The sequence below is a fragment of the Muscardinus avellanarius genome, assembly GCF_963383645.1.
Source record: "Muscardinus avellanarius genome assembly, chromosome: 8".
Classification (NCBI taxonomy): domain Eukaryota; kingdom Metazoa; phylum Chordata; class Mammalia; order Rodentia; family Gliridae; genus Muscardinus; species Muscardinus avellanarius.
The window spans coordinates 11,002,734-11,024,135 of NC_137794.1; positions in this window are offsets into that span (position 1 = coordinate 11,002,734).

Sequence of the window (21,402 nt, forward strand, 5' to 3'; positions counted from 1 at the left end):
CTACCACACTCAGCTGTACTGCCCTAATTTATTTATTTATTTATTTATTTATTTATTTATTTATTTATTTATTTATTTATTTTCTTCCTTCCTTCTTTCTTTCTTTCTTTCTTGGTACTGGGGGTGGAACCCAGGGGCTTTTCTACCTCCAGGCTAAACTCCCAAACCTATTTTTTTTTTTATACTTTACTTGGAAACAGGGTCTCACTAAGTTGCTGAGAGCCTCACTAAGTAGCCGAGGCTGGCTTTGAACCTGTGCGATCCTCCTGTCTCAGCCCAAGCGCTGGGATTACAAGCGTGCGCCACCATGCCGGGGTTGTACTGCCCTAATTTCTAACAATATCTGGGTAAAAAGCATTTAAGAGAGAAGAAAGGAAATAGGAAGGGAAGAAATAAAGGAAGAGAGGGAGAAAGAAGGGAAGAAAGAACATTTGAAATGTTTCTTTTTGAGAACAAAAGTGAATCGTTTTGCAGTTGAAATGCTCTTGCTAGTGGATTGAAAAGGAAACATCTTCATGCAATAACATTTTCCTTTGTTGATCTCATAAAAAACAAGGGGCGAGCCGGGCATGGTGGCGCACGCTTGTAATCCCCACGCTTGGGAGGCTGAGACAGGAGGATTGCACGGGTTCGAAGCCAGCCTCAGCTACTTAGTGAGGCTCTCAGCAACCTAGTGGGACCCTGTTTCTAAATAAAATATAAAAAAGGTCTGGGAGTATAGCCCAGAGGTAGAAAGCTTCTGGGTTCCACTCCCAGTACCACCAAAATAAATAAATAAATAAACAAGGGGCAGGGTGTATTCATTTCGAGTCACCTCTCCATGCCAGTCTGGTATGGAGCTGTATTTCTATTTTCTGTACTTCTATCTTTCTAATAAACTTCTTTAAATCTTCAAAAACAAAACAAGGGGCAGATCGTGTAGAGCCACTTAAGAGTAAACTCAGCTACAAGTTGCATGAATAGGCTGAAGCCGGACAAGTCCCACCAACTCTGCTCTGTATTTAATCCTAGTGAGTGCCTGTCGCTGAGCTCCACCGAGGGAGTATGTGTATAGAGAAGACTCTTGACATAGAAACAAACTTTTGGCCATCAGATAACAATCTAAGCCCAGCATGGTGGCGCACGCTTGTAATCCCCGCGCTTGGGAGGCTGAGACAGGAGGATCGCACAGGTTCGAAGCCAGCCTCGGCTACTTAGTGAGGCTTTCAGCAACTTAGTGAGACCCTGTTTCCAAATAAAATATAAAATAGGTCTGGGAGTATAGCCCGGAGGTAGGAAGCCTCTGGGTTCCACCCCCAGTACCATAATAATAATAATAATAATAATAATAATAATAATAATAACAACAACAACAACAACAACAACAACAACCCAGCCTTCCTACACTCAGCCAGGTGTCGGGGACTTCAGACTCAAAACGCCTGTTCTCCACTGCAAACAGCCGCATCCACGCCTACACAGCCATGAAGGCGGCTGCTTGTTTTTGGTTTGTTTGTTGCGGTCCTGGGGATTCAGCCCAGGCTTTTCTTGTGCCTGGCAAGTGCTCTGCTCTGGAGATACACCTCCCAGACCAACACCATGAGTCTTCTTAAGTCAAAACCTTTGAGAAGTAAACGCTGAGTTGCTGAAGAAATTGTTGACTAGCATTCAAGGCATGTAAGTGTCAAGGGCAGAAGACACCAATAAACCAATATCAAGCATTATATATATATATATATATATATATATATATATATATATTTTTTTTTTTTTTTTTTGGCACTGGGGGTGGAACCCAGGAGCTTTCTACCTCCGGGCTGTACTCCCAGACCTATCTTATATTTTATTTGGAAACAGGGTCTCACTAAGTTGATGAGAGCCTCACTAAGTAGCTGAGGCTGGCTTCGAACCTGTGCGATCCTCCTGTCTCAGCCCCCAAGCACGGGGATTACAAGCGTGCGCCACCACGCCCAGCTTCGAGCAGCATCTTTATGTAGTAGCAGAGGTAATTGTGAGAGCCCTCATTGTGTTATAACTGATGAGAATAGATTTATTTTTAGGGCTGGAGTATAGCTCAGTGATAAAATGCATGTGTGAGGCCCTGGGTTCCATTCCCAACAATGTGAAAAAAAAAATATATATATATACACTATAACATAATATAAATAATATATATTAAACTTTGGAAAACAATTTATATTTTCAAAAATGGAAAAGAGGGCTGATATAGTTCAGTGATAGGCCCTGAGTTCCATCCCTAGAACTACTTAAAATGAAACAAAGAAACAAAACCCCAAGCAAGAAAGCTTGCCTATGCCTCAGTCTCCAGGAATATGTTCATGACTTACTATGGCACATGTATTCCTAATGCTCATATATTCTAAAACATAACTTAACAAAATAAAAACCAGTGGGGTATGGTGGAGCACACCTATAATTCCAATACTGGGGGGCTGAGACAAGAGGATTACTGGTCTGAGGCCAGCCTCAGCAATTAGGCAAGCCCCTCTGCAATTTAGCAAGTCCCTGTTTTAAAATAAAAAATAAAATAAATCCAGGGGTTCAGCTCAGGGGTTCAGCTCAGAGATAGAATGTCTTGGGTTCAATCTTAAATAAAACACCACACACACACACACACACACACACACACACACACACTCATTATTTTAAGTCCAGGCAATCTAGACATAATTTTCTTGTTTGCTTTTTGTGTGTGTGGTACTGGGGATGGAACCCAGTAGTATTCTACCTCTGAGCTACACCCCTATTTTTTATTCTTTATTTTGAAACAGGTTCTCACTGAGTTGCAAAGGGCCTCACTAAGTAGATGAGGCTGGCTGAGAACCAAGTTTCTCCTGTCTCAGCTTCCCGAATGCTGGGATTATAAGCGTGCACCACCACCCTCAGTTTTGTTTGCTTTTAAATTGAGGTAATAGGATACCTTTCCTCTAGGAGTTCAAATAAGTAAACAAACAAACAAATACATAAAAAATTAAGGGGAGGGGAATTAAAGTGTTACCATAAGACAACTATGTTACCACTTAGATTTTTATCTGATATAAAATTTTGCCAAATGAATGAACATTAAATTAATGTCTTCTTGAAAATTAAGAAGAAAACATAGAAAAGAAGAAAAGACACATTACAGCCTTCACACAAATAAACTCAGACTTCTTTCAGGATTAAAAAAAAATTGTCAAGACTTCCTTTTTTAAAAACACCTTGACCAACGTGAATTCAATTGTCATTATTTCTATTAAAAAAATTAATGAACTAGAACAAAAACAAATGAAACCCTATAGGAGCAGTAGGCCACAACCACAGCCTTAAATTCGCTTCTCCCAGAGTCCTGGAGTCCTTACCTTCTGACTTCTTATCCAGATGTAGACAACACCGTATCATAAAAACCTCATCCCTGGCTCAGGTCCCCGCAGGTTCTGGTCATCTTCGGGGCAGACTCGTTCCCTATTCCAGGTCAGGGTACATTATGCTAATGAGCTTGGGCAACCGGCCAATAAAAACCTAGATGCTCTCGGCCACTCAAGACAGGTAAAAGCAGCTTGGGTCTCCTCAGTAGGTCGGCCCATGATGAATATTCTAGCTGCGCCTCTGAACTTTCCCCTTTACGTTGAGGACACTTTAACTAAAAGGACACTGAGAAGAACCTTGTGGGGCCGGGCGTGGTGGTGCAGGCTTGTAATCCCAGCGTTCAGGAGGCGGAGACAGGAGGATCTCGTTTGGAGGACAGCCTCAGCTACTTAGCGAGGCCCTTAGTGGCAACTCAGTGGGACCCTGTTTCAAAGGGCTGGGGGCGTAGCTCGGAGGTAGAATGCCCCTGCGTTCCACCCCCAGTATAGAAAGAAAGAAAGAAAGAAAGAAAGAAAGAAAGAAAGAAAGAAAGAAAGAAAGAAAGAATTTTAAAAAGACTTAAAAAAAGGGCTGGGGGCATAGCTTGGAGGTAGAATGCCCCGGGGTTCCATCCCCAGTACAGAAAGAAAGAAAGAAAAAAAGAAGGAAGGAAGGAAAGAAGGAAGGAAGGAAAGAAAGAAAGAAGGGAAGAAAGAAAGAGACTAAAAAATAGGGCTGGGGGCATAGCTCGGAGGTAGAATGCCCCTGGGTTCCATCCCCAGTACAGAAAGAAAGAAAGAAAGAGACTAAAAAATAGGGTTGGGGGCGTAGCTCGGAGATAGAATGCCCCTGGGTTCCATCCCCAGTATCACGTAAAAAAAAAAAAAAAAGCCCTCGTGGGACAGTGCAGATGTCTTTCTTTTTCTTGTAGTTTCATGGGTTGAGCCCAAGGCAGGAAGATTCTCCTACTATTAATCCTGCCCGCATACATGAAGACAGACACAGACAGGCAGAAGTAGAGCAATATTATGCTGATAGAAACGACTGAATAGATTCCAGATAGCTAACACTCCCTAAATTAGAAATACCAAAATACTACCCTGCTCTTAACGGTGATGGCCCACTAACTCTGAGTATTTCAATCCCCCCACAAATAACACAATTCTTCTTTCTCATATCCTTGGCACCTCCCACAGCAGCTCAGTGCACCTGTTATGTTCCATTAGCTTGCTAGGCTCTGGAGGTACAAGAGAGAATTAGAGTCAGTAAGAAGTTCACCCAAACCAGGTGTGATGATGCATGCCTGGAACCTCAGTACTTAGAAGACTGAGACAGGAGGACTACAGGTTTGAGACCAGCCTTGCCAACTTACTGAGCCCCTGTATCAACAGAAAAACTAAAAAGGGCCAGGTGTGGTGGTGTATGGCTGTATTCCCAGTACTTGGGAGACTGAGACAGGAGGATCACAAGTTTGAGAGCAGCCTCAGCAATTTAGCGAGGCTCTCTCAGCAACTTAGCAAGACCCTGTTTTAAAATTAAAAATAGGCTGGGCATGGTGGCTCACGCTTGTAATCCCCGCGCTTGGGAGGCTGAGACAGGAGGTTCGCACAGGTTCGAAGCCAGCCTAAGCTACTTAGTGAGGCTCTCAGCATCTTAGTGAGACCCTGTTTCCAAATAAAGTATAAAAAAATAGGTCTGGGTGTATAGCCCGGAGGTTGAAAACCTCTGGGTTCCACTCCCAGTACCACAATAAATAAATAAATAAATAAATAAATAAATAAATAAATAGGCCGGGCGTGGTGGCACACGCTTGTAATCCCAGCATTGAGGAGGCGGAGACCAGACGATCGAGGTTTGCCAGTCTCAGCTACTTAGCGAGAGTCCCTCGCAACTCAGACCCTGTCAAAAATAAAAAATAAAAAGACTAAAAAATAGGTCTTGGAGTGTAGCTCGGAGGTAGAATGCCTCTGGGTTCCTTCCCAGCACTGCAGAAAATAAAATAAAATAAAATAATAAAATAAAATAGGGCTTGTGTACCTCAGAGGTAGAATGCCCCTGGGTTTAACCCCTTACTACCATACACACAAAAAGAATAAGTGAGCTGAATTTCTAAGATTGAAGCCAGGCACAGTGATGCATACTTGTAATCCGAGTATTTGGGAGACCGAGACAGGAGGATTGCAGGTTTGTGGCCATCCTCGGCAATTTAGTGAGGCCCTCCACAACGTAGTGAGACCCTGCTTCAAAATAAAAAAATAAAATAGGGGTAGGAGTATAGCTCAGAGGTAGCATGCTCCTGGGTTCCAAACCCAGTACCATCAAGTAAGTAAGTAAATAAGTAAGTAAGTACATGCAAAGACTGTCCTGTGGTACTGGGATTACAGGCATGTACCACCACACCCCACTTCCAGTGTAGTTTTTTTTTTTTTTTAATTCGATTGACCCCAGGAGCATTCTACCTCTGAGCCACACCTCCAACCCTTTTTATTTTGTAATAGGTTCTGGCTAAATTGCTACACATTGGCCTGGAACCTATGATCCTCCTGTCTTAGCTCCCAAGTACTCGAATTAAAGGCATGCACCACCATGCCCAGTGCCCAGCCCAATGGAATCTGAATGAATGGACTAGAGGAGGGAGTCTAGAAGCAAAGGGGAAAGTTATTTAGCTGGAGGAAAAGGAGTTAGGAAAAACTTCTTTCACTAAGGGGTGCTCAGGCAGTCTTTGTGTGTGTGTGGTACTGGGGATGGAACCCAGGGGCATTCTACATCCGAACTAAACCCCCAGCCCTACATTTTTATTCTTTTTTTTTTTTTTTTTGTGGTACTGGGGTGGAACTCAGGGGCTTTTCTACCTCCTAGCTATACTCCCAGACCTATTTTATACTTTATTTAGAAACAGGGTCTCACTAAGTTGCTGAGAGCCTCACTAAGTAGCTGGGGCTGGCTTTGAACCCGTGCGATCCTCCTGTCTCAGCCTCCCAAGCGCAGGGATTACAAGGGTGCGCCACCACGCCGGCTTATTCTTTATTTTGAAACCAGGTCTCGCTAAGTTGCAAAAGCCTCACTAAGTAGCTGAGGCTGTCCACAAACCAGGATCCTCATGTCTCAGCCTCCTAAATGCTAGGATCACAAGCATGCGCCACCACGCCCGCCTCAGGGAGTCTTTTGAAGAACAGGCAGGATAAATAGTATCCAGGAATAGAAGAAGCTGTTTCAGTTAGTGGAAAAATCATGGGCCACATTTCAAGAGTCAGTACCTGGCAGGGAGGTCCAGGCTCTAGACATGGGGCTTTCAAGAAAGGAATGGCCGTCCAGAGGTGAAATGCCTGGGAAGCCTCACCGCGGAGTCGGGCAGCCCCAGAGACCTTGAGCGATGCTGAGATTTCAGCTCGTGAATGACATTCTCTCTTGTCTGGGACTTTAAGATCCTGTAGACTTTCTCACACTTAATCCTACCAATCTTGGCTTCCTCTCAAGGGATCTTCCCCCCTAATATTTTATCAGGACAAAGTTCAACATTAGGCAAAAGAGAAATAATGTCCAGGGTCTAGCTCCAGAATGACAAACAGGGCAAACAGTGCAGAGATGAGAGGCAGTCCACGGTCAATCCACAGACCTGCCGAGCTTCGGCCCTGCCTGGGGCTCCTATCTAGAGTCTCCTCCTTTTCCCGTCCAGGGATCTACACCCTATCCAACCTCTAAGGGCTCCAAATGTCACCTCCTATCAGACCTTCCAACACTATCCTCAAATTTTTTCTTCTTTTTATTGGTGCTTTGTAGTCATATGTCTTAATGGAGTACAAGATGGTAGAGGCACACATGCACACCTCTTCCAGAATTTGTTTTGTGTGTGTGTGGTACTGGGAGTGGAACCCAGATTCTTTCTACCTCCGGGCTGCACTCCCAGCCCTATTTTATATTTTATTTGGAAACAGGGTCTCACTAAGCCGCTGAGAGCCTCACTAAGTCGCTGAGGCTGGCTTCAAACCTGCGCGATCCTCCTGTCTCAGCCTCCCAAGCGCGGGGATTACAAGCGTGCGCCACCATGAATGCTCTATTCCAGAATTTCTAATTTCTCATTTCTGTCAGTGTTGTTCCCAAACTCTTTTAACTCTGAATTATATGCTATTGTATATCAGTTAAGACTAAGCTTTTTTTCCCCCTAATTAAAAATAAATTCATAGCCAGGCATGGTAGTGCATGCTTAGAATTCCAGTTCTTGGGAGGCTGAGACTGGAGGATCACAGTTCAGAGACAGCCTCAGCCACCTAGTGAGATTCTCAGCAACCTTTGGGACCCTACTTAAAAAAAAAAAAAATTTAAGGCTGGGGATGTGGTTTGAAGGTAGAACACCCCTGAGCTCAAGCCCCATGACCACTCAAAAAATAAATAAATAAAGCCGGGCGTGATGATGCACGCTTGTAATCCCAGAATTTGGGAGGCTGAGACAGGAGGATGGTGGTTTGAGGATAGCCTCAGCTACTTAGTGAGGCCCTTTACAACTCAATGAGACCCGGTTTCAAAATAAAGAATAAAAAAGAGGGCTGGGGGTGTGTCTCGAAGGTAGAATGCTCCTGGGTTCTATTCCCAGTACGGCGAAAATAAAGTTCATGATTTCTAAGCTATAGGGTCATCTCCCAGAAATTCACTCTACTAACATTTTGGTCATGTCCTTTCAGACTTTTGATTTAATTTAATCCTGTTGTACATGTTACTGCCTTTCGCGGTGGGTTCTAGTCCTAGCCTCTCAGTTCGGAGCTGTTTCGTTGTGGTCATGTGGTCACCTTCCATTCCACCGTTTCTCCTCACAGAAAAACCTGCTGGATTCCAGCCACAGCTGCAGAGCATCCTTGTTCCAAGAGCCAGCCCTACTCAGACATCGAAGAAAGCTCAGAGCTCTACCCACACACTTCCGTGTTGTTCTGGACTGGCGATGGTACTTTTGCTTTCTTGAGGCTGAGATCCCAGCTTGCTAGAGCTCAAGTTCTCCTCTTGGGCTGTCAGTGTTACTGATAACAGTAATCATAGCAGCGTGCTTGGCTGAACATTCACAATGAGTCAGGGGCCATGCAGGCACCGCCCCATAGTACCACACTCAACCCTTACAGCATCCCCACCCGGTAGATACGGTTCTTGTGCCTCTTTTACAGAGGAAGACATCAAGGCTCAGAGAAATGGTATCACTGAGATATTTAAGTGGCAGAGGTGGAACTCAGACACTCTTGTTGACTGCCACACAGCGCGGAGCCGTGCAGGTCAGTGTCTGGAGTCCAAGTCTCAGCTCTATACACTCAGAGCTGTCTGTGTCTCTTTCTAGTTTCTGTCCCCTCTGTAAAAAAAGATCAACTAGAGAAGAATGAAGTTAAAAATAATTTCCTAGCCGGGCGTGATGGTACAGACTTGTAATCCCAGCATTCGGGAGGCTAAGACCTGAAGATCACGGTTCGCGGACAGCCCCAGGTACTTAGTGAGGCCTTTGCAACTCAGTGAAACCGGGTTTTGAATTAAAGAATAAAAAATAGGGCAGGGGGTGTAGCTCAGAGTTCAAATGCCCCTGGGTTCCATCCCCAAACCCCCACACACAAAATTAAATAAATAAATAAAATAATTTCCTTCAAACCGGACATGGTGGCATATGCTTGTAATCTCAGTACTTGGGACGCTGAGACAGGAGGATTGCAGGTTCGTGGCCAGCCTCAGCTTACTTAGTGAGGCCCTCCACAACTTAGTGAGACCCTGTTTCAAAATAAAGGAATAAAAAATAGGGCTAGCCAGGCGTGGTGGTGCATGCTTGTAATCCCCGCACTTGGAAGGCTGAGACAGGAGGATCTCACAGATTCAAAGCTGGCCTCAGCTACTTAGTGAGGCTCTCTGCAACTTAGTGAGACCCTGTTTCCAAATAAAGTATAAAATAGGTCTGGGAGTATAGCCCGGTGGTAGAAAGCCTCTGGGTTCCACCCCTAGTGCCACAAAAAATAAAATAAAATAAAATAAAAAATAAAATAAATAAAAAATAAAAAATTAGTTGGGCATGGTGGTTCACGGTTCTATTCCCAGTACTTGGGAGGTTGAGACAGGAGGATGAATATGTAAAGCCAGCCCCAGTAATTAATTTAGTAAGGCTCTCAGAAATAAAACTGGTCTGGATTGTACCTCAGGAGGTAGAATATCTTCGGGTTAAATCCCTAGTAACACACACATATATACACACATGCATACAAAATCAAATTATCAGATGATACACATTACTTAAAAGATGCAAACAGCCGGGCGTGGTGGTTCACACTTGTAATCCCAGCATTCGGGAGGCTGAGACCAGAGGATCATGATTCTCGGACAGCCCCAGCTACTTAGTGAGGCCCTCCTCAACTTTGTGAGACCCTGTCTCGAAATAAATAATAAAAATTATGGCAGGGTGTATAGGTCAGAGTTTGAATGCCTCTGGGTACCCTGCCCAGCCCCGCCAAAAAAAAATAAAGCGCAAACAAAACAAAACGAAGCAAAACAAAAACTCCAGCAGAAGACTTCTAACACTGATAAAAAAAATGCAGGAAGCCGGGCATGGTGGCGCACGCTTGTAATGGGGGGGCAGGGACATGAGGATCTTAGTTTGCGGACAGCCGCACCTACTTAGCGAGGCCCTTTGCAAATCAGTGAGACCTGGTTTCAAAATTAATAATAATAATAATAATAATAATAATAATAATAATATAGGACTGGAGGTGTAACTTGGAGGTAGAATGCCCCTGGATTTCACCCCTAGTTCTGCAAAAAAAAAAAAAAAAAAAAAAAGAAGAAGCTTTTCTATATATCAGTAATGAATCCACTGACAAAGAAATTAGGAAAATAAAGCCAGGCGTGGTGGCGCACGCTTGTAATCCCCGCACTTGGGAGGCTGAGACAGGAGGATCACACAGGTTCGAAGCCAGCCTCAGCTACTTAGTGAGGCTCTCAGCAACTTAGTGAGACCCTGTTTCCAAATAAAATATGAAAAAGGTCTGGGAGTATAGCCTGGAGGTAGAAAGCCTCTGGGTTCCACCCCCAGTACCACCAAAAAAAAAAAAAAAAAGAAATTAGAAAAATAATTCCATTCACAATAGCTTACAAAAAAACAACCTAGAAATAAATCTTACCAAGGAAGTAAAGACCTCCACTATGAAAATCATAAAACACTGAAGAAATTGAAGAAGGCATTAGAAGGTGGAAAGAACACTCATGTTCATGAATAGGCAAAAATAATATTGTTAAAATGGCCATATTAGCCAGGTGTGGTGCTCACTTGTAATCCCAGGATTTGGGAGGCTGAGACAGGAGTATCACAGGTTCGTGGCCACCCTCAGCTACTTAGCGAGGCCCTGTTTTAAAATAAAGAATTAAAAAAACAAGGTTGGGGGTATGTAGCTTGGAGGTAGAATGCCCCTGGGTTCAATGCCCAGAACAGAAAAAAAAAAAAAAAAAGCCACATTACTAGATTGGGTCAATTGGCACATGCCAGTACTTGGGAAGCTGACTATAGATTCAAGGCCAATAAGTGGTAACAGATCTTAAATTCAAAAGAAAATAGGAAATACAAAGGAGCAGGGGTATAGCTGAAAAATAGAATGTCCTTGGGTCCAGTCCCTCTCTCTCTCTCTCTCTTTCTCTCTCTCTCTCTCTCTCTCTCTCTCTCTCTCTCTCTCTCTCTCTCACACACACACACACACACACACAGCCATGTTACCAAAAGTGAGCCACAGATTCAATGCAATCCTTGTCAATATACCAATGGCACTCCTTACAGAACTAAAAAAAAAAAAAAGTCCTAAAATTCCTATGGAAGAATAAGACTTGGAAGAATCAAAGCAAAGAATTTCAAGCAAACAGGCAATGCTGGGAGCATCACAATACCCAAATTCAAGTTAAACTACAGAGTTATAGTAACTAAACAATATGGTTAGGGCTTAAAATTAGACATTCAGACCGATGGAAGAGAAGAGAATAGACGACCCAGAGGCAAGTCCACACAGGCGCAGTTATCTGATCCTTGACAAGGTGCAAAAAAACATATGATGGAGAAAAGACAGGCTTGTAAACAAAGGTCCTGGGAAAACTGGATTCTTATAGGTAGAAGAATGAAACTCGATCCTTATCTTTCATCCTGCTCAAAAGTCAACTCAAAATGGATTGCCGACCTGATGTAAGGTCAGAAACTTTGCAATAGGGGAAAACATGGGACCAGCTCTCCAACAAATAGATACTTCCTCAGTAAGACTCCTAAAGCTCAGAAAATACCACCAAGGATTAATAAATGAAACTGGACATAATGGTGCACACCCGTATTCCCTTTACTGGAGAGGTTTAGCCAGGAGGACTTCAGTTTGAGGCCAGACTCAACAATGTAGTGAGACCCTGTCTCAAAAAAAAAACAAACAACAAAAACAAAATAAAGCTGGAGGCATGGCTCAGAGGTAGGATACTCCTGGGGCAATCTCCAGTAACTAACACACACACACACACACACACACACACACACACACACACATACACACACACACACATACACACACACACACAGTTGATGGAATTGTAAATTAGGAAAACCACTCTGGAAATCAGTATTGAGGTTCCTCAAGAGACTATGACCCAGCATTACCAGTCATCAATATTTACCCAAAAGAATTAAGGTCCACACACTATAGCGAGGCTTGCATACCCAGGCTTATAGCAGCACTAACATGAATTATGAAACAGTAAGAGTTATGAACGCAGCTTAGGTATCTGTCAACAGATACATGGATAAGTAAAAGGCACATATATACACAATGCAGTTTTCATCAGCTACAAGGAAGAACAAAATTAATGTTATCTGCAGAAAAATGGATGAAACTGGAGGACGTCGTGCTGAGATCATCTAGACTCAGAAAGTGAAGGTCGAGAAGCTAGAAGGAAAAGAGAAAAAAGAAAGGGGACCTCCTGAAGACAGGAGGCCAGTGGAGCAGTGAGGGGCCAGAGGGAGGGGAGGGGAAGGAACAGAGGTGTGGGATGTGGCAGAGACCTATGCATGAAGGAATATCTCACAACAATTCCCACTCTGTGCGCTGTGATAATGCACCAATTAAAAAAATTTTTTTAATCACTTCCTCCATAGTAGAGTGACTCTAACTAACATTCTGATCCCCTCTGATATCAACATTCCCCTGCCACCTTCCTTTACCATTTTTAGGAAGTGTTTCCCCCCCCCCAACAAGGCTATCCATGAGCACTTCCTGTGCCTTCTGGGAAGACACCCAGCCTGACCTAGTTTTCCCTGGAATTTTCCAAATTAGAGATGGCGATGGCGCTCTCCTCTCTGATGCCACGTGGTAATCCTGACCTGGGCCTCTCGGATGGTCATCTCTGCTGCCACTCAGCAGGATCTGAGAGAACGGGTGGGCAAGGGGCAGGGGAGAGAGGGAGAGAGGCCTGCAGACGGCCCGGGTTGCAAGCGGGCACCACCACGCCCGACCTGACCCCTCTTTTCTTAAACTTTGAAACAGGTCTCACTAAGTTGCAGAGGGCTTAATAAGTTGCTGAGACTAGCTATAAAACTGTGATCCTCCTTTCTCAACCTCCCAAGCACTGCCATTACAAGTGCGTACCGCCACACTTGGCTCTCATAAACTTTTGAAAGTGCTCACTAGTCCTAAGACCAAAACATCTGAGAATTGCTGCTACAGAGTTAATAGTACAGTTCAGTAATTTTTGTGTGTGTATGTGTGGGTGATACCCAGGGGCATTCTACCCCTGAGCTACACCCTCAGCCCTATTTTATTATTTTGTTTGAAACAGGGTCTCGCTAAATTTAGGAGAGCCTCACTAAGTTGCTGAGACCATCTTCAAACCTGAGATCCTCCTGTCTCCGCCTCCCAAGTACTGGGATTACAAGAGTGTGCCACCACGCCCTGCTTAGTTCAGCAACAGTCAGCACACTCACACTGGGGTGCATCTGTCTCTATCGTTCATCTTCAGATGTCTTTTCAGCTTGCAGAATTAGAGGATACCTCCCCTTCTCGCCCTCAGCCCCTGGCAACTACCATCCTCTTTGTTCTTTGGGAATCTGACTGCTCCAGGTGTTTCGGATAAGTGGAATCACCTATATGTATAGTAGTTATCTTTTTGTGGCTGGCTTCTTTTGCTTAGCATAACTTCCTCAAGTTTCATCCCTGTGGTAGCAAGTATCAGAACTTCCTTTTCGGGGCTGAATAAAATATTCCATCGTATGTATATAGCACGTTTCGTTCAGCCATTCACCTGTCTATGGACATCTGAGTTGTTCCCACCGTATTTGAGGACTGAGCTTTGGGCAGCAGAGGGGAGGACTGCTTCTGATGCTCTTCAGCACTCTGAATATAAACCTCCCCGTCCCTGCCCCTCCTAGGTTCATATCTCAGGACAAGAAAAGATGGCAGGAATCAAAGTGGGGCAAGATAAGGAGAAAGACCTCCAGTGAAACTGTGCCTCATCAGTATTCATCCCGCAAAACACCACTCCCGGGAGGGAGGCCCTGCTCACAGCAAGGCGGAGGACTTGCCACCGATTCTCCTCCAGACCTCCCACCCACCAGCAATGGGAACACTCTCCAGAAACCCTAGGAGACGTGTGTCGGGCGCAGGCCACCTGGACCTTAGCAGCCAGCATCGCGAAAGAGGCTAGAACAGAAGAGGAAACGGGAGAAAAGACCCACTGAGAAGCACACAGGAGATGGCTGTGGAACAGGACACACCGGACATAAGGAGCTGAGCTGAGGACCAGCATGGGCTCAAAGGCCAGCAAACCCAGCTCAATGTCCTACTGTCCCCAGTATGAACTCTGCAGCCCTGCAGATTCACAGGTTCTTATATTTCCAGTGAAGAACACCGTGCCGGGCGTGGTGGTGCATGCCTGTAATCTCAGTACTTGGGAGGCTGAGACGGACAGTTTCAAGGACAGACCAGCGAGTAGTGACACTCTGGTCAATCTAGCAAGACCTTGTTTCAAATGAATGAATGAATGAATGAATGAATGAATAAATAAGCTGGGCATAATAGTGCACACCTGAGGTAGAAGGATCACAGGTTCAAGGATAGTCTCAGCAAGTAGTGAGACTCTCATCAACCTAGCAAGACCCTGTTTCAAAATAAAAATAAGAAAACTGGGCTCAGGGTGTAGTTCAGAGGTAGAATGGCCCTGGGTTCAAATTCCAGTATGAAAAATTTTAAATTTAAATTATTTATTAAAATTAAAAATTTATTTATTAAAATTAAATAAATAAAATGGGGCTGAGAGTATGGCTTGGAGGTAGAATGCCCTTGGGTTCATTCACCAGTACCACCAAAAAAAAAGTAAAAGAAATCTATTGTTTGTACAATATTTTAATGTTTATACGTCTAAAAATTCATGAGAACCTTAAAGAGCTTTTGTTTATGTCGTTGTAACTGACAATATTTACCACACGGAAAATTAGAACTTAATTTTTTAAATTATTCATGTAGCTGGGTAGGGTGGCAAATGCCTATGATTCTAGTATATGGGAGGCTGAGACAGGAGTATCTCAGGAATATAAAAAGGGCTAGAAGCCAGGCGTGGTGGTGCACGCTTGTAATCCCAGTACTTGGGAGGCAAGAGGATCACAGGTTTGAGGACAGCTTCAGCAAATAGTGAGACTCTCATCAACCCAGTGAGACCCTGTTTAAAAACAAAAATAAAATAGCTCAGAGGAAGAATGCTCCCGTGTTCAACTCCCAGTACCCCCTCACACATAAAGTGTAGCCACCTATTACGTGTGTGTGTGTGTGGTGGGGGGTGGGTGTGTCTCTGTGGTACTGGGGATGAAACCCAGGGATATTCTAACTCCGAGCTATATCCCCGGCCCGATTTTTTATTCTTTATTTTTAAACAGTCTCTCTAAGTTGTGGAGGGCCTCACTAAGAAGCTGAGGCTGGCCGTGAACCACGATCCTCCAGTCTCAGCCTCCCAAGTACTGGGATTACAAGCGTGCACCACCACGCCCGGCTTACCCATTACATTTTAACATAAATAATATTTTAATGAAAAGAAACAGCATTTTCACAAGAAAATATAAATGAGAAGAGTAATATTGTTCAACATATTTACAAACCTTTAATACCTGGCTCATCAGCAGACAGTTGAATATTTCCTACCTCTTTTTGTGCTCGGTTACAAATATCATGTGTCCCACAAACTCTAGAAACTCACTGTACACCTGCAAGGGTTACAACTAAAAAAGGCAAGTAACATTGTATTGTCATGAAAATAGTTTGGATCTTAAAAACCTCCTCCTCTAACACCGGGCGTGGTGGCGCATGCCTGTAATCCCAGCATTCAGGAGGCTGAGACTGGAGGATCATGGTTCGTGGACAGCCTCAGCTACTTAGTGAGGCCCTCTGCAACTTAGTGAGACCCTGTCTCAAAATAAAGAATAAAAAATAGAGCAGGGGATGTAGCTTGGAGGTAGAATACCCCTGGGTTCCATCCCCAGACCTGCAAAAAAAAAAAAAAAAAAAAAAAAAAAAAAAACAAAACTCCTCTAAGGGCCTGAGAGGTGCCCCTGCCTATAGTCCCTGGATCATATCACCGCTTTATACCATACCAATACACTCACAAACAAATCTCACTTAACTCAAAAAAAATGCTTTGAGCTGAGCATATTTTTAAACATAAGACGAGGATGATCCTGAAATCCAGGGAGGTTCATCAGTTTGTTCTGATCACACAAAGAGATTCCTCTCTTTAGACTCCGAGTCTAGGACTTGATCCCAGATAACCACCACATCTCCCCATAAAAGCTTTCTGATCGCACACTTTTATCCAGATAAGCAACTGTCTGAAACACTCCAAGAATGATTGCACAATCGTTTAGAAACCTAATATTTGAACTCCAGAATGTGGTAGAAAAACAGAGTCAGAAGCTGTATAAAGCAGGGCTAGCGTGAGGCCGCGCACGAATCCTGGGAGGCAGGAGCTGAGCTGGGCGGTCCTTCTCCACTCACTGTGGACCTGAGATGATTCCTTCTCCCCTCAGTACCACGCGAGCCTCGTCTGCAACACGGGAGGGCCTTACCCACCAAACATGACCGAGACACGATTGCCCAAGATCCCTGCTAATGAGAGGGCTGTCATTCACCAAAAATCTCAGTCGTTTAAAAGGCTAGGGAAGCCGGGCGTGGTGGTGCACGCTTGTAATCCCCGCGCTTGGGATGCTGAGACAGGAGGATCGCACGAAGCCAGCCTCGGCTACTTAGTGAGGTTCTCAGCAACTTAGTGAGACCCTGTTTCCAAATAAAATATAAAAAAGGTCTGGAGTATAGCCCGGAGGTAGAAAGCCTCCGGGTTCCACCCCCAGTACCACCAAAAAATAAAAAAATAAAAGGCTAGGGAGAGCCCGGCTTGGTGGCGCACGCTTGTAATCCCCGCGCTAGGGAGGCGGAGACAGGAGGATCGCGCAGGTTCGAAGCCAGCCGCGCTGGCTTATGAGAACCTGTTTCCAAATAAAAATATAAAATAGGTCTGGGAGTGTAGCCCGGAGGTAGAAGGGTTTCCAGGAACCCCAGTACCACCAAATAAATGAATAAATAAATAAAAGGCTAGGGAAATGGCACAGTTGGTTTGGACTCTCTTCTTCTGTTTGTTTTTGTGGTACAGGAGATTGGACCCAGGAGCGTCCTACCTCCAAGCTGCACCCCGAGCCCTTTATTTCCTGTTTGAAACCAGGTCTCCCTAGGTTGCTGAGTGCCTCACTCTTGGCTGAGGCTGCCCTCGAACCTACAATCCTCCTGTCTCCGCCTCCCAAGTACTGGGATTACAGGTGTGTAACCTGCAAACACCCAGCTTGATCTGGGGGTTTTGTTTGTTTGGGGCTTTTTTTTTTTCTTTCTTTTTCTTTTGGTGCTGGAAATGGAACTCCAGGCCTATTGCATGATAAGCAAACATTCTACCACTGAGCCATACCCCAGCTCCAGACTCTCCGTGTGTGTGTGTGTGTGTGTGTGTGTGTGTGTGTGTGTGTGCTACTGGGGATGGAACCCAGGGTCCTTCTACCTCCAGGCTATACTATTTTATATTTTATTTGGACACAGGGTCTCACTGAAGTTGTTGAGAGCCTCTCTAAGCTACTGAGGCTGGCTTCAAACCTGCCATTCTCCTGTCTCAGCCTCCCAAGTACTGGGATTACAAGTGTGTGCCACTATGCCTGGCTTGGACTCTCCTTTTTGAAAATAGAGTCCCTATAGTTCTTTATTTTATCTAATGGACTTTGATTATATATATATATATATGCATATATATGTATATATGTGTATATGTGTATATATGTATATATGTATATATTATATTTGTGGTACTGGGGATGAAACCCAGGGGCTTATGTTTCTGAGCTACACCTTCAGCCTACTTTTTAGTCTTTTTTATTTTTGAAACAGGGTCTCACTGAGTGGCGAAGGGCCTCGCTAAGTAGCTGAGGCTGTCTGTGAACCGCGATCCTCTGGTCTCAGCCTCCCGAATGCTGAGATTACAAGTGTGCACCAACCACGCCCAGCTTGGACCTTAATTTTGTTGAAAGCTATTTTAGTCAAAAAATGCAAGCACTCTGATTTATTACCTTCCTTCCTTCCTTCCTCCCTCCCTCCCTCCCTCCTTCCCTTTTTTTCTTCCTTCCTTCCTTCCTTCCATTTTTTTCTTCCTTCCTTTTTCCTCCTTCTTCTTCTTGTGGTCCTGGGAACTGAACCCAGGAAGATTCTACCTCTGAGCTGCACCCCCAGCCCTATTTTTTATTTTTATTTGAATCAGGGTCTCACTAGGTCACTGAGAGTCTCAGCACTTGCTGAGGCTGTGTTGAACCTGAGATCCTCCTGTCTCAGCCTCCCAAGTCCTAGGATTAAAGGCATGTGCCACCACACCTGGCTCATCTTTAATTTTGAAACAGAGACTTGCTAAATTGCTGAGAACCAGCCGGGTGTGGTGACGCATGCTTGTAATCCCCGCGCTTGGGAGGCGGAGACAGGAGGATAGCTCAGGTTCGAAGCCAGGTGCTCTGGCTTAAGAGACCCTGTTTCCAAATAAAAATATAAAATAGGTCTGGGAGTGTAGCCCGGAGGGAGAAGGGCTTCCAGGAACCCCAGTACCACCTAAATAAATAAATGAATAAATAAATAAATAAATAAATAAATAAATAAATAGCTGAGAACCTTGCCAAGTGGCTCAGGCTGGCCTCGGGCCTGCAATCCTTGTGTACTGGGATTACAGGCTCGCACCACCACATCTGGCTCTGATTTCATTTCTGAGCATGCTGTTGGATTTAAACATTTACAATGCATTTAAACTTTTTTCATTTTTTATTGCAGTAAAATATATATAGCATAAAACTCACCTTTCCAAGTGCACATTGCAGTAATACTAAGTGCATTACACTGTCGTGCAACTATTCCTCCTGTTATCTGCCTCTGGACCCTTCTCGTCTTGCAAAACTAAAACTGTACCCGCTACACACCAATGCCCCTGTCCCCCAACCTTGGGCAACCACCATCCCAACCTCCTGTGTTTACGAATTGGACTGTTCTGGAGGTTTCCTAAAGTAGAATCGCCCAGTGGCTGTCTTATGTGGCTGGCTCATTCACCTAGCACAATGTCCTTGAGACTCTTTGCTGTTGTAGCAGGCATCGGAATGTCCTTCTTTTCAAGGTTGAATATTATCTTATTGTCTGTGTACGCCACAATGTGCTTATGTGGCCAGCCGCCGACAGACTTTTAGATCGTTTCCACTGCATTTAAACTTTTCAACCTTCATTTCTAGCCGGGTGTGGTGGCGCACACTTGTAATCCCAGCGCTTGGGAGGCTGAGACAGGAGGATCGCACAGGTTCGAAGCCAGCCTCAGCTACTTAGTGAGGCTCTCAGCAACTTAGCGAGACCCTGTTTCCAAATAAAGTATAAAATAGTCTGGGAGTATAGTTCAAAGGTAGAAAAGCCACTGGGTTCCACCCTCAGTACCGCAAAAAAATTTAAAAAATAAACCTTTATTTCTATTGTTTTGGGGGGGTTGGGGAAGCTGGGGGTTAAACCCAAGGCAATGCTCAGGTTAAGCTCTACCCCTAAGCTACAGCCTCGGACCCCAAAACAACTCTTGAATGTTGCTGGAAATACAATCTAGTGTTACATGCTTTACATAGGCCAAAAGAAAACACATAATAAAATAAAAATAGAGCCAGTGGCAGCGGACAGGCATCAGAGAAGTACGTGCTGAGTCAGGTTGGAGAAACAAATTCCAATGTTGATAAAGCCAAATTTTTGTCTTTGTTTTCCCCGCTTTTCTAGAAAGATATCGCTAATTATACGGTTCATAACATCAGGGACTATAGACTACTTTTGACTTCACATTTCACGTAACACCCTGAAAAATTTTCTGGCAAATTCCATTCACCTATCCATCGGCACATCGACATAGTTTGCAATTCAGAAATAGTTTCATCTAGTTTATAACAACCTTACAAGATGAGGAAGGCAAATATTTGTGCAGTTTCATAAAGATGCTGGGGCCTCGGGCTTCAGCTCATTTCCAGACAACCTGGCACCGGGACACCAAGAGGCCATTAAACATCATCGCCAGCTCTGGCCCCCTGGCCCTGTCAGCTCAGTAGTTGTAAAGAACATCCCAAGGCCCTTCCTAAGTATAATGACTCAGCATTGCAGGTGGACGGCATCGTAAGGGCCCTCTCACCGTGCCATTTTATGTGACATTTTTTTTCTTTTCTCATGACAGCAAATATTTTCTTGAGAAATAAAGACGTGGCTATATGAGATGATAAGTAGCTGAGGCTGTCCACAAACCGCGATCCTCCTGTCTCAGCCTCCCAAATGCTGGGATTGCACGCACGCACCACCATGCCTCGCTTATGTATTTATTTATTTATTTATTTATTTATTTATTTATTTATTTTTGTGTGGTACTGGGGGAGGAACCCAGGGGCCTTCTACCTCCAGGTTATACCCCCAACCTATTTTTATATATTATTTTGGAAACAGGGTCTCACTAAGTTGCTGACAGCCTCACTAAGCTGCTGAGGCTGGCTCTGAACCTGCGATCCTCCTGACTTAGCCTCCCAAGGACTGGTATTACGAGCGTGCACCACCACGCTCAGATCTCACTAAGTTGTAGAGGGCCTCACTAAGTAGCTGAGGCTGTCTGAGAACTTGTGATCCTCCTGTCTCAGCCTTTCCAGTGCTGGGATTACAGGTGTGAGCCACCAAGGCCGGCTCTTTTTGTTTTTTGAAACAGGATCTCACTAAGTTGCTGAGGTCTTGCTAAGTGCTGAGGCTGGCTCTGAACCTGCGATCCTCCTGTCTCTGTTTCAGCCTCTGGAGTACTGAGATTATAGGCATGCGCAACCACACTCAGCTCCATCCTCTAACTCTTCACGAAAACTTGCCTACCTAGCTTCTGGTTAAAAATGGCAGACTGCCCCCACACATTGGCTTTCCCTCCCTTCCCAAATCCTGCTAGAGTAATTTTAAAGGTATATTAGACAGACCTGGTGCCTCGTGCCTGTAATCCCAGTACTTGGGAGGCTGAGACAGGAGGATCACAAGTTAGAAGGCAACCTCAGCAGTTTAGCAAGACTCTCAATAAAGCTGGGTATGGTGGCAAAACCAGTACTTGAAATACCAGTACTTGGGTGGCTGAGAGGAGGATCACAGGTTCAAGGCCAGCCTCAGCTACTTAATGAGGCTCTCAGAAACTTAGTGAGACCCTGTTTCCAAATAAAGAATAAAAAATGGGGGTGGGAGTGTAGCTTGAAGGTAAAATGTCCCTGGGTTCAATCCCAGAACCAAAAAAAAAAAAAAAAAAAAAAGACTTAGTAACCTAGTGAGACCTTTTCAAAATGGAAATATGGCTGGAAATGGAGCTCAGCTCAGAGGTGGAACACCCCAGTACTGAAAAAAGAGGGAATATTAAGTGGCAAGCAAAGAGGAGAGAGGGAGATGGCCACAGTGGAAGAGATAATGATGGTGATGGCAATGGTGATGATAATGATGGTGGTGATGATGATGGTGATTGTGGTGGTAA